This window comes from Dipodomys ordii, unplaced genomic scaffold (genome assembly GCF_000151885.1).
Source record: "Dipodomys ordii isolate 6190 unplaced genomic scaffold, Dord_2.0 Scaffold226, whole genome shotgun sequence".
NCBI classification, from domain to species: Eukaryota; Metazoa; Chordata; class Mammalia; order Rodentia; family Heteromyidae; genus Dipodomys; species Dipodomys ordii.
This window is the reverse complement of record NW_012267442.1, coordinates 65,722-79,295: the sequence shown is the minus strand read 5'-3', so window position 1 is coordinate 79,295 and position 13,574 is coordinate 65,722. Positions and strand designations below refer to the sequence as shown.

The following is a 13,574-nucleotide window of genomic DNA, read 5'->3' as shown; positions in this document are numbered from 1 at the left end:
TTTAGCTGTCTGGGAAGTGGTCTGTGTGCCACCCTGACTTCTCAGCAGCATTGCTGAGACCAGGGCTAGGTTCCCTGCTGCCACTTTCTAGATTCTCCTTGTCTCTCTCCAGCAGCTGCATCTATTTCCACCATCACAGGCCCAGTAGGTTGCCACGGTAGCGAGCATCATTTCCATGCCAGCACCCTGGCCACCTGCCAGGACCACACTGTTGGTAACCCTGTCTTGTTGGTTAGACAAAACTCTTTTCATGACCATTCAGTAACAAGAGCCTTTAAAAGAAGCAGAAGGAGGTGGGGCATCTGCTAGAACCCTTTGACCTATTTAGAGACCTCTGCTCAGTTTCCTTACACTATGGAATAATTCAGCTCTTATGAGCATAACCAACCATCATTATTTGAAATTACATAATAGGTACAAAACAATTTGTTCCTGCCTGCAATTTTCTGCCTTCATGACAATCTATTACCAACCCGAGATCAATTGACTGTGACACCTGGTGCTAACCTGTGACTAGAATAACAAATACAAGCAGTTCACTTGTATTTGGTGACAACATGTCTATAGAAGAGTCACAATAGAGATGAGAGCAATTTACTCATTAGTGGAAATGTATAAGTGACAGCATTGTTTATCTATTCCAAACCAAGCAGAAAATGGGAAAAAATTGTTTCACAAAGAAAAAAAGGCAGCTTTCTACTCTGAAATATTGAACTACAGATAGTTTGTAATTCTATATACTCATCTTCTATTACAACTGAAATAAATTTGTATCTTTTATCATGGTTATATATTAATATTTTACATTTACAGTATAGATGTTACCTAGGAAAACTCTGTGTGTGTGTGTGTGTGTGTGTGTGTGTGTGTGTGTGTGTGTTTCACCTACTTCAGAGGTAGGACTGGAGCTAACCTTAAATTGAAACAGATGGAACTGGGTGCCATGGATCGTGCCTATTATGCTAGCTACCCAGGAGGCTGACATCTGAGGGTTATGGTTCAAAGCCAGCCCAAGCAGGAAAGTCCATGAGATTCTTACTTCTAATAACCCAGCAAAAAGCCAGAAGTGGAGCTGTAGCTTAAGTAGTAGAGTATTAACCTTCAATGAAAAAGCTAAAGGACAGAGCCCAGGCTCTGAGTTCAAGCTCCAGTACTGGCATAAAAAAAAAAAGAAAAAGAAAAAGTATAAAACAGATTAAATCACTAGCCATACAGACAAAGACAGTATAAAACTTAACTCATGGGTGGAACTTTGCATTTTGGCATTTGATATTTTTATAGGCTCAACTTGGTCACAAGAGCAGAATACATCATTCATGGAAAGTATAAAGCCAAGAAAATCACTTTGCCATACTATTCAAAATTAATCAAATTTCTGCTAGACACATACACACTGAAACAGTCTCAAAACTAGTATATAAAACATTTATCAGTGCAAATATATAATAAATTTTAATAGTTATTTGAAAGAGGAAATTTGAGACTATAAAGAATTAAAAACAAACATAATGAGCCTTGACCTTTCACCCAATGATATCTAAAAACTCTGGCACCAAAACATCATCACCATCATCATCATCATCATCACCATCATCATCATCATTTTGTTGGTTGTGGAGCTTGAACTCAGAGCCTGGATGCTGTCCCTGAGCTCTTTTGCTCAAGGCTAGCATTCTACCACTTTGAGCCACAGCTCCACTTCTAGGTTATTTGAGTGATTAACTGGAAATAAGAGTCTCACAGGGACTTTTCTGCCCAGGATGGTTTCAAACCAGGATCCTCAGATCTCAGCCTCTTGAATAGGCAGGATTACAGGTGTGAGCCACCAGTGCCTAGCTCTAAAATATTATCAAGTGTTAGGGGAAAGTTGAAAGCTCACTATAGAAGAGTACTCTGATTTTAAAAATAAATCTCTGTATTCTAATACAAATTATACTCAATTTTCAAATCAAATGTATTACTACTATAGTCTGAAGCTTTTTCAGAAACTGAAAGCATAGCCAATATTTCTTGGTCAATCTTATTATTAATGAATACTTATTGAATTGGCTTTGGATGTATATTAACACAATAAGCAAATATTTACCAGAAATTCCCAAGATGAATGCTACTACTTTGACGTATTGAGTCATCAGTGGACTTAAAAATGAACAAAACCAAATTCAAATATATTTGGAAGTTTTAGCTCTATCAATCCACAAAGGCACCAAAGAAACATTAGGAGGGAAGGACTCCTCCAGGGTCATCAGAGTATGGGTCTAGGCTATAGTACTAGAAGGGAGGCTAGGGCTGACTCTATCTATGGATGGTCTAGACAAGGACATACATGAGGTCAACACACAGATCTAGGCTTAGGAACAAGATGTTTGAGTCAAAAGAAAAGGCTTTCATCTTGGCAGAGATGTTGCTTATCTACAATATGAAGATGATGAAAAGCTGCTGGGTGCCAGTGGCTCATGTCTGTTATCCTTGCTATACCGAAGGCTGAGATCTGAGGATCTCTATTCAAAGTCAGCCAGTTCAGAAAACTCTTATCTCCAATTAACAACCAAAAAGCTGAAAGTGAAGCTGTGGCTAAAGTGGTAGAGCACTAGCTTTGAGTAAAAAAGATAAAGAGACAGCCTTGAGTTCAAGCCCCAATACTGGCCAAAAGGGGAAGCCCTCTTTTTGTGAGATAGGTATAGGCTTTGTGGTATCATTATTATAAACAAACCTATAGATCAGACCCTGCCTGGTCTGGCTTTCAAATTTCAAACCCTCACGCTTACATAAAAAGTGGCTTTTTTTCTTTTTTAGGGGGTGAGGAGCAATCTAGAAGGACATTAAAAAGTTATCTTTAAATAGTTGTACAAAAGAGTTGCCACTTAACAAAGCAGTTTATGAATGAAATATATCTTGATAAAGGAAGGATAATTTTTTGTGTTTGGCAGTGTTGCCTGGGGCCCTAAGACCTTAGATGCTTAGGATGCTCAGAACAAGATCCTTGTACTTATCTTTATTTGTTATTGTACAGGTAATATACAGAGAGTTTACAGTCATAAAAGTTAGGTAATGAGTACATTTCTTTCGGGATAATGTCCCCCTTTCTCACACACTCAGTATTTCCCTCCCATCCCTACACACAAATTGTATAATTCATTTTCAACATAGTGTCTAGTGAGTACCATGGCTGCATCTATTCCTCTGTGTCCCCTGTCCCCCTAACCCTCCCAAAAACAGATAAACAAACAGGATAAAAATAAAACAAAAGTAATAGCAAAAAAAACCTCATTTCTGATGATCAAGCCAACTGGTTAGGGAGACCACATTGAGGGTGGTGCTTGATCCACTGCCCAGGCACCAGGCATGTGAGTGACAAAGCCTTCAGATGGTGCTAGTTTCAACCATCATCATTGTGTGTGTGTGTGTGTGTGTGTGTGTGTGTGTGTGTGTGTGTGTGTTGAGGCTTGAACTCAGGGCTTCACACTCTCAGTTTTTTCAATCAAAGCCAGTGCTTTAGCAGTAGAGCCACAGCTCCACATCTGGCTTTTTTGTAATTGGAGATAAGAATCTCCTGGAAATGGTACTGTGGCTCAAATGGTAGAGTACTCACCTTGAGCTGAAGAGCTGAAGGACAACACCCAGGCCCAGAGTTCAAGCCCCATGACCAACCAAAAAAAGATACTACCAAGAGTCTCCTGGATTTGTCTACCAGGACTGGCAGACTACCTCCTGAGTAGTTAGGATTATAAGCATGAGCCACTAGCACCCGGCTTCTCCATCATCAGATAGAAACTGCATGAGAAACCTCAGTGTTGCATTAACTAAGGGGCCTTAAAGTCAACATCACCTAAATGCCATGAGGATGATCTTCTGCAGTATTGACAAGCACTATCGCAGACCATGAAAACTTGCTAACCACACTCAACATTGAGCAAAACTCTGTCTGTTAATAGTGGCTTAGCACAAGTATTAACAAATGAAATGGTATCAAATTAAAAAGCTTCTGCCCAGCAAAGAAACAATCACCAGAATGAAAAGACAGACTACTGCTGGGTATGGTAGTGCATGCCTATGACACCAGCGCTCAAGAGGCTGAAGCATGAGAAACAAGAGATCAAGACTAAGAAATGGAGGCAAAGCCGGGCACCGATGGCTCATGCCTGTAATCTTAGCTACTCAGGAGGCTGAGATCTGAGGATCACAGTTCAAAGACAGCTGGGGTAGGAAAGTCCGTGAAATGCCAATCTCCAATAAAGCACTCAGAAAACCAGAAGTGGTGCTATGGCTCAAGTGGTAGAGCACTTGCCTTGAGCTGAAGAGCTGAGGGACAGCACCCAGGCCCAGAGTTCAGGCCCCAGAACTGAAAAAAAAAAAAGAAAGAAATGGAGCTGTGGCTGAAGTGGTAGAGTGCCAACCTTGTGTGGAAAAATCTAAGGGATAGTAGCACCTTGGCCCTGAGTTCAGTCCCCTCTATCAGCATGTACATGTACACACACACACACACACACACACACACACACACACACACACACACACCAAGCACCTTACAAATCAATAAGAAAAAGAACACAAAATGGGTAAATGTTGTGAAATAAGAGACACACACACACACCAAGCACCTTGCAAATCAATAAGAAAAATAACACAAAATGGGTAAATGTTGTGAAATAAGAGATTCACAACATACTTGTGACACCAGGTGTGGCGAGTTCCTTCTACTCAGGAAGCCGCAAAGCCACAGCAACCAACCCCAGCTGAGTCCTGAAATTCAACTTAGTTCTGACACTATCTTATTCTTGTAACTGCTATTCTATTTGAATAGCTGTACTCCCAATTTCATGCAGGTATGGAACAAATAATGTGACCATCATTACCATTAAAGTTTGCTGCAGAAGGAAGTTCTATGCATTGAGTTTTGAAATACAAAGTGAGCGCTCCTCCTGAAGCAAGCAGGGAGACCTTGTGCATGTTATGTAACTTGAGCTTCAGTTTCCCCATTAGCTACAGAACCCAACCTTCCTAACCCTTTAATGTTGTTATATATGGAAAGTAGTAATCACTAGGATTGATTAAAGATGACTGTAAGTTGGTTATGGTGACATTTTTTTTTTTTGGTGACAGCACTGGGGCTTGAACTTGGGGCCTTGTGTTCTCACTTGGCTTTCTTGCTTGCATTCTACCACGCGCATACGTGTGTGTGTGTGTGTGTGTGTGTGTGTTTATGTGTGCGCATCTCTGTATTAAGACTTAAACTTAAGGCCTTGGCACTATCCCTTAGCCTTTTCACTCAAGACTGACACTCTACCATTTATGCCACAAGTCCTCTTCAGCTTTTTGGCGGTTGAGGTTAACAGTCTTACACTTTTCTGCCCAGACTGGGCAGAACTGTGATCCTCAGGTCTCAGCCTCCTGAGTAGCCAAGATTACAGGCTTGAGCCACTAGAACACAGCAACATGTTGGCTCATGTATGTATATGCTTGTGTGCATGCACACCAGTGCCAGTAGTAGAGCATGGATTCAGGTCTTCTTACTCTTGCTTGGCTTTTTTGCTCAAGGGTGATACTCTACCACTTGAGCTGTATCTCCACTAGTGACATACACTTAAAATCCTAGCACTGTTAAGTCTGAAACAATAGGATCCTGACTTCACCTAGCCCAGACTATTTGTCAAAAAAGAAAGAAAGTAAAAAGGAAAGGGGAGGGCGGGGGAGGAAGAAGGAAGGAAGTCAAATTCTGGCTCTTTCTCCCATCAAGAGGTAGTGACAGACTTGATCAATAAAGAAGGAAGAAGTAACATTCTGGGATCTATCCATCAGGACAAAAGCTTTTCAGCTATCACCCACCCAAGTTCTTCAAACACTTGCTATGGAAGCAGCTAATACTAAGTTGCAAACAAATCTGATGACCAAGCCAACTGGTTAGGGAGACCACATTGAGGGAGTTGCCTGATCTAGGGCACCAGGCATGTGAATGACAAAGCCTTCAGATGGTGCTAGCCTAACCATCATTTTGTGTGTGTGTGTGTGTGTGTGTGTGTGTGTGTGTGTGTGTGTTGGGGCTTGAACTCAGGGCTCACTTAGCTTTTTCAATCAAAGCCAGCGCTCTACCACTACAGCCATAATTCCATGTCTGGCTTTTTGGTAGTTAATTGGAGAGTCTCCTGGATTTGTCTATCAGGACTGGCAGATTGTCTCCTGAATAGTTAGGATTATAGGCATGAGCCACTAGCACCCAGCTTCCCCTACCATCAGACAGAAACTGCATGAGAAACCCTGAGTCAGAACTGCCCAGCTAAATGTAGCCAATCATAACTCTAAATTGAGGGTGGGTTGTTACACATCAGTGGGCCATTGCAACTCTCAGCCCAGGCCCACTGCTGTTTGTCTACAGTGATTACAAGCTCATCAGTGATGTACAATGACATCCTTCTTAATCACGGGCTTTCTGAAGTGCTTCCTTGAATGGGAAACACAGGAGCAAGTTCTGGCTTCCACCCAGGGCTCTGTGCCAGACCTTCTCAACCACTACTGATGTCACCAAGATCCATGGTAGGAGCCATGACAAATTATTACAGTGTTTGTGAGCTTATAATTACAGTTTTTCTTTCACCCAAGTATCTTTTCAATAAGGAAGAAGTCAAGAGTATATGAAAAGTTACTTGCAGTGTAATGACCTTGTTTATTGCCTGATAAGGGCCACCTTATTCTGAAGATCAGTTTGAAGCCAGTCTGAAACAGAAAAGTCCACGAGACTCTAACTGGGTGACATAGTAGCTCTAAGGAGCAAATCAGAAACAAAGCCTAAAGCAAGTAAAATATACAGCCATGTGATCTACCCAACAGAAGCATTTTTAAAAATGCTATGGTTAGAGCTGGGCACTGATGGCTTACACCTATAGTTTCAGCTACTGGGGAGGCTAAGATCTGAGGACTACAGTTCAAAGTCAGCCCAAGCAGGAAAATCCATAATTCTTATTTCCAATTAACTGCCAACAAGCCAGCAGCAGAGCTGTGGCTCAGTGGTAGAACACTAACCTTGTGTGAAAAAGCTATAGAACAATACCCAGACGCGGAGTTCAGCACACACAAAAAACTGTATTTGGGGCTGGAGGTCTGATCAAGTCATAGGATGCCTGCCTAGCAAGCACAAAACCCCCTGAGTTCAATCCCCATTACTAACCTCCCCCAAATATATTTGATTATAAAACGAACATGCAAATTAACATTAGTTTAATTATAAAATACTACACATTCATTCTTACTAAGAATAATTTATTTTTAGATGGGTCTAAAAATAATACCACTCATTTTTTAAAAAAATATTGACTGTTGGGACTGGGAAGATGACTCAGTGGTAGAGTGCTCGCCTTGCATACATGAGGCCCTGGGTTCATTTTCTCAGCACCACATAAGCAGAAAAAGCCAGAAGTGGTGCTGAGGCTCAAGTGGTAGAGCACTAGCCTTGAGCTGAAGAGCTGAGGGACAATGCCCAGGCCCAGAGTTCAGGCCCCACTACTGACAAAAAAAAAATCTTGTTTATTAATGGTTTCTTATTTTTAAGAATATTTTAGAATCTCTATAATTATTCACATGTCTATAAAATACTTTCATAAAAAAAAAACCTTAATGCATTTTCCAATTTACTTGTCCACATCACCCTTGATATTTCAAATGCCCACAGATACTGATGTGGGTGCACTTAGGATTTTATTTGTCAGTTTTATGATGTCAGAAAAAGTAGTGGACTATAAACCTGGGGATACTATTGAGGGAACAGCATAAGAAACAGTGGGCCATCCTCAAAACCCTCCTCCAGGTTCTATTTGCTGATGCCATGAGAACATAGCCTACTGTGGCCAGAGCCCTGCCAATGAACCAACCCTCGCTTAGGGAACAAAAGCACCCCTTCACCCAGAGCCAGCCTCAATGGTCAGAGTGGGGCTTACCAGGTCACTTCAAAATAATTGCCCATGGACCCAAATGTAGTCATGAAGTATTTTATTGTGTGAATATACACAAATACATATACATAAGCATACATAACTAGTTATACTATTCCAAAACAACATACTAAGACAAATGCACTGGATTGAGCTATAAAATCCTATGGCATTTAATTAACATGAGTTTTCCATGATGGGCCACATTTTTCTGCTGTAGCTGTATTCTGAGGTCAGCATGATTCTGGCACCAAATGCATTAAATCCTCACACTGTCATCTGCTCCCTCAAAACTTTAGTGGGAGGGACCCACCACCTGGCTGTCAAGCTCTGGAAATCACTGACACCTCCAGGCTCCCAGCACCCTCCTATGGTCCACCCTCAGCACGGCTGCTAGGGTCATCTTGATAAAAGGAGAGTCAAGCTGGGAGCCTGTGGGTCACACCTGTAATCTGAGGATTGCAGCCAGCCCAGGTAGGAAAGTCTGTTAAGATTTTTATCTTCAATTTACCAGTAAAAAGTTAAAAAAATGGTGGTGTAGTTCAACTGTAGCATGCCAGCCTTGAGTGAAAAAGCTAAGGCAAAGTGCCCAGGTCCTGGGTTCAAGACCCAGTACCAGCACCCCGGCCCCCCAAAAAAAGGTTTAATCAGAATGTGTAGCTTCTTTGCCTAAAAACCTTCACTAGCTCCCTCCACTTTAATGACAGGGAAAACACCAACATCCCAACATGAGCTCATAAGATCCCACAGGACCAGGTCACAAGCTGTCCTCACTTCCTGTGCTCATCCCCCTCCTCTATTTCCTCTCTTCTACCACAGCCACCTGCCTGCCTGATATTCCTTAGCTTACCCAGATTCCCACCTCAACTCTAGCTCTGTCCCCTCTGCCCATAGCTACCAAGACCAGGAATACATGTCTCAGGCTCAGATGCCTCCTTCTCAGTGAGACTTTTAGAAGTCCCTCAATTGTGCCCTGCCAGCCCACTCTCCCAGATTCTGCCCTGTCTTTTCTCTGCCAGTCACATTCAGCATCTGTATGCATCTAAGATTTCAGCTCTATGAGACAAGGGAGCATGGTGACTTTCATCACCTGGCACAAGAAAGGTGTTTGGCATACAGCAGGAACTCGGAAAACACCTAAGGCATCTGCCAGGCAGTCACCTGGTCCTCAGGTGGCCCAGAACATGATTTTTTACTAACGATGCCTACTTCTTTTCTCTATTCCCAGTTTAAATGGGCCTTAAAGCTACGACACAGAGTTCTGTTACAGGATGATGGCTTAGAAGATACAGGATGTAACTGTATTTATTTTTCCCAAAATAAAACACTGGGGTTGGGAGGGTAACTCAGGGTTAGAGTGTATTTGCAGGGTCCCAGGCTCAATTCACAGCAACAAAAGCAAACAAACAGCCAGGTGCTGGTGGCTTGTGCCTGTAGCTACTCAGAAAACTGAGATCAGAGGGTCTCAATTTAAAGCCAGCCTGGACATAAAAATCTGCATAAAATATGGGAAAGAATGATGGAAGGGGTGACATTGATCAAGATGCATTGGTACTCATAATCTGATTTGTAAAAGTGAAACCCCTTTGTATACTACTTAAAGAAAAAAATATATATAATTTAAAAAGGAAAATAAGCTGGGCGCTGGTGGCTCACACCTGTAATCCTAGCTACTCAGGAGGCTGAGATCTGAGGATCATGGTTCAAAGCCAGCCCGGGCATGAAAGTCCATGAAACTCTTCTCTGAAATAAACTACTAGAAAACCGGAAGTGGCGCTGTAGCTCAACTAGTAGAGCACTAGCCTTGAGCTGAAGAACTGAGGGACAGCACTCAGGCCCAGAGTTCAAGCCCCATGACAGACAAAAATAAAATATTTTAAAAAAGGAAAATATGCAAGACAGACCTCAATGCACCTTTAATCTAGGCTGATTTTTTAAAATTGACACATGTAAATTTAGTACCAGTGATGTTACTGCGTATTTCTTTAAACATGTCAAGAATCAAATGTTCATGAACTTGTCTCTTTTTGTAGAAAAAAAGTTAAACAACTGGAAAAATGAAAAACAAAATTCAAAATGAAGAATTATTTTAAAAATGCTGCAAAACTTTGTCTCCTGTTAACCAGTAAAATAGTGAGCTGAAGATATAGCTCAAGTGATAGAGTACAAGTTATTAGCGAACAAGTCAAGTGTGAGAGAGACCCTGAGTTCTATCCCTATTACCAGCACACACACACGCACACACACACACACACACACACACAAAACAAATAGTACATTTTTGTTGTTTAATTATACAAGTAGTATATGCTTACTAAATAAAGCAATACTGAAAAGAAAAGAAGAAAGAACAAAAATGATTTTCAAGCCCAAATCTGTCCCCATTCCACACAGTAACCACTTTGGCACTGGTGTCTTCTCAAAATCTTCTTCGCATAGGACACAACAGGTGAGGTGAAACTCCTTATTCATTCCCAGACATGTCCTTCTTCTGTACTAACTTCACCTTACCATTCCTCCAGCTCTCAGCGGGCACCTTAGCCCACCTTCACTCCCAGACTCTTCCATGCTCCCTTTCCCATCACAGGGCATCTCATGAGGTGTAGTATTGTTACTTTTCCCAAGTTAAGCAAGTGAAAAAACTAAGGCCTATTTTAAGTTTCTGGCTAGACTGGAAACCTCAAGATCAGTTTCTTTCTTTTCTTTTAATGCCATTACTAGGCTTGAACTCAGGGCCTGGGTGCCGCTCAAGGCTGGCACTTACCAACTGACCTACTGCTCTACTTCTAGCATTAATAGGAAATAGAGTTTCATAAGCCTTTCTGTCCAGGATGTCTTAAAGCTCATATCTTAGCCTCCTAGGTAACTAGGATTACAGGCTTGAGCCACTAGTGCCTGTCCAGAGTCCCTTATTTTTTTAGCCTACTCCATGTATTACATGTTTGATAACTAAGGATTTCTATTTGTCCCTCACAATAACTGGTCCATTATGTGTTAACAAAAGACTTACTTTTACTGACATGGTGAAATATATACAATATTCCCTTTAAAATTCTTAGGATCTGCTGCTGGGGGGTGGGGGGGAGAGGATTGAGAATGAGAAGACTGGAGACTTATAATCCCTAAGTGGCTTCTGGATGGGGTCAGTCATATGAAAAATGGGACTAGAGGGTTAGGATTTTCAGCCCTATCCTCAATCTGGGGGGAGAAGAGAGAGGTTAAAGGGTAAGTTGATCATAATGGAGAATTATATAGCATATTGTGCTCTATAATGAAGCCTCCACAAAAACCAAGAGGACAGGGTTGGAGGTTTCTGGAAAACTGGACACACTGGTAGACAGGGCGCACAAAGTAGGCATGGAAGCTCAGCACACCTTCTCCCATCCCTCAGCTGACCTGTGCATCTCAAGCTCTATCGTTTTTAAAGTCTTTTATAATAAACCAGTAAAGAATTCTCTGAGCCATTCTGGTGACTTAACTGATTCCAAGGCAGAAGTATGGGAATCTCTTGATAGCTGCTCTGTCAAAAACAAAGGTACAACCTGAGACTTGTGACTGACACTGAAGCAGGAATAGGAGCAGTCTTGGTGACTGAGCCCTCAATCGGTGAGAGCTGACACATCACAGTCAGGTACCCCATATACCTGTGAGAGGATGGAGACACTCAAGTTTTCTCCCTTGATTCCTGAACTTTCATATTGTTGGGGTTTTTGTTGTTGTTGTTATTTTAATGTGTTAGTACTGGGGTACTGGGGCTTGAACTCAGAGCCTCACACTTTTGCTTGGCTTTTTTGCTCAAGGCAGGCACTTGAGCTCCATCTTTACTTTTGGCATTCTTGTGGTTAATTGGAGATAAGAGTCCCACGATGAGTTCTACCTGGGTTAGTTTACAACAGTGATACTCAACTTAAGCCTCCCGAGTAACTAAAGTCACAGGCATGAGCCTGTGTTTGGCTTATTCCAGGAGTTTATAGAGACTCCTTTTTGTTGCGTGTGGAACTAAAACCACACAACTTAAGGAGTGTCTGAGTTATTCTCTATAGCTGTGCACAGCCACTTGCTGAGCACCCTGGCATGACAGCCATAGTCCACTGAGCTGAGTATGGGACAGTGTAATGTAGATCTGGACCCAATATCCTGCAAGAGCCTTAAAGCCCTGGGTGCCACTTCCAGAGAAGACATGCCAATGATTTAGCATGAGAAGGAGTGATAAAAAGGAAATAATATTGCCAGAAGAACAGAATGGACCCACTGAAGAAGAAAGTGGGCAGAATGCTGATCAGAAAATAAAAAGTAGAACTGCATGTAGTGACTCAGGCCTCTAACCCCTACTACTCGTATAGCAGAAGGATAGCAGTTTGAGGCCAGCCCAGGTAAAAAATGCAAGAGAAGTTGGGGTACTGTGACTTCACACTTGTAATCCCAGCTTCATAGGTGGCATAAATGATCATCACAGTCTGAGGCTACTCCTGAAAAACAATAAAAGTGAGACCCTATAGAAGAAAAAATAAATAACTAAAGCAAAAAAGGCTAAGATGTGGCACAAGTAGTAGGGCACTTGCCTAGAAACACAGGCTTTCAAAACCCAAGTACTGCCAAAAAAAAAAGAGGACCACAATATAAAGGACTGAGTGCTAGTGACTCATGTCTGTAATCCTAGCTACTCAGGAGTCTGAAATCTGAGGATCACAGTTAAAGCTAGCCTGGCAGGAAAGTCTGTGAGGCTCTTATCTCCAATTACACTCAAAAACAGGAAGTAGTGCTGTGGTTCAAGGTGGTAGAGTATTAGCCTTGAACAGAACAGTTCAGGAACAGCACCCACACCATGAGTTCAAGCCCCACAATGGACAAAAAGGCTGGGGCATAGCTCAAGCAGTAGAGCATCACCTGAACAAGCATGAATTCCAACTTCAGAAATACCAAAAAAGGAAGGAAGAAATGAAAGAAAGAAGGGAGTAGACTTTCTTAACTAAATGTTCCATAAATGTAAATTCTTTGATCAAGAGTTTGGCCACAAAAACAAAGCAGGGACACTTTGTTCTTTTCTAGTTCAAAGGAAGGCTAGTTTTAGTGTGTGTGTTTTCCTTTCTTTTGTTCCCCTTCTTTCCTCCTCTCTCCCATTCTCCCCTCCTGTATCCTCCCCTTTCTCCCCCCTGCCTCCTTTGTAGGGAAACTTAGATAAAAGCACTTTGGGGACAATCATCACATTAAAGATCCTAAGTAGACCAGTGATGCTGTGAGAGCAAAAAGGGAGTAATGCTGGAGTATTTAGCTAATTTTTTTTCTCAGAAAAACAAATACATTGATACAAAGAGACCTTATTCAAAAAAAGAGAACACAAAGAGGAGATTATTTCCCTTTTGCTATGGCTTGAATATGAAATGGCTCCCCACCAAGACTCATATATTGAAGTCTTAGTCCCAAGCTGGTAGGTCCAATTACTGGGAAGTAGTTAGATCGTTAGGGATTAACCATAATCAATGGGTTAATCCACTGATAAATTCATATTTCGTAGTACTGGGCACTGGAAAACTGAGGGTGGTGGTACCTGGAGAAAGTGACTGAAGCCAGGTGCCAGTGGCTCACACCTGTAATCCTAGCTACTCAGGAGGCTGAGATCTGAGGTTGGCAGTTCAAAGCCTGCTTGGGGGG

At 41.9% G+C, this 13,574-nt stretch overlaps 1 protein-coding gene across 1 annotated transcript in view; it reads right to left on the bottom strand.

The window, feature by feature from the left end:
* Positions 1-13,574, bottom strand: part of Rab31 (RAB31, member RAS oncogene family) — a 134,909-nt gene that overhangs the window by 108,702 nt on the left and 12,633 nt on the right. The gene's annotated exons all lie outside the window — the stretch shown is intronic.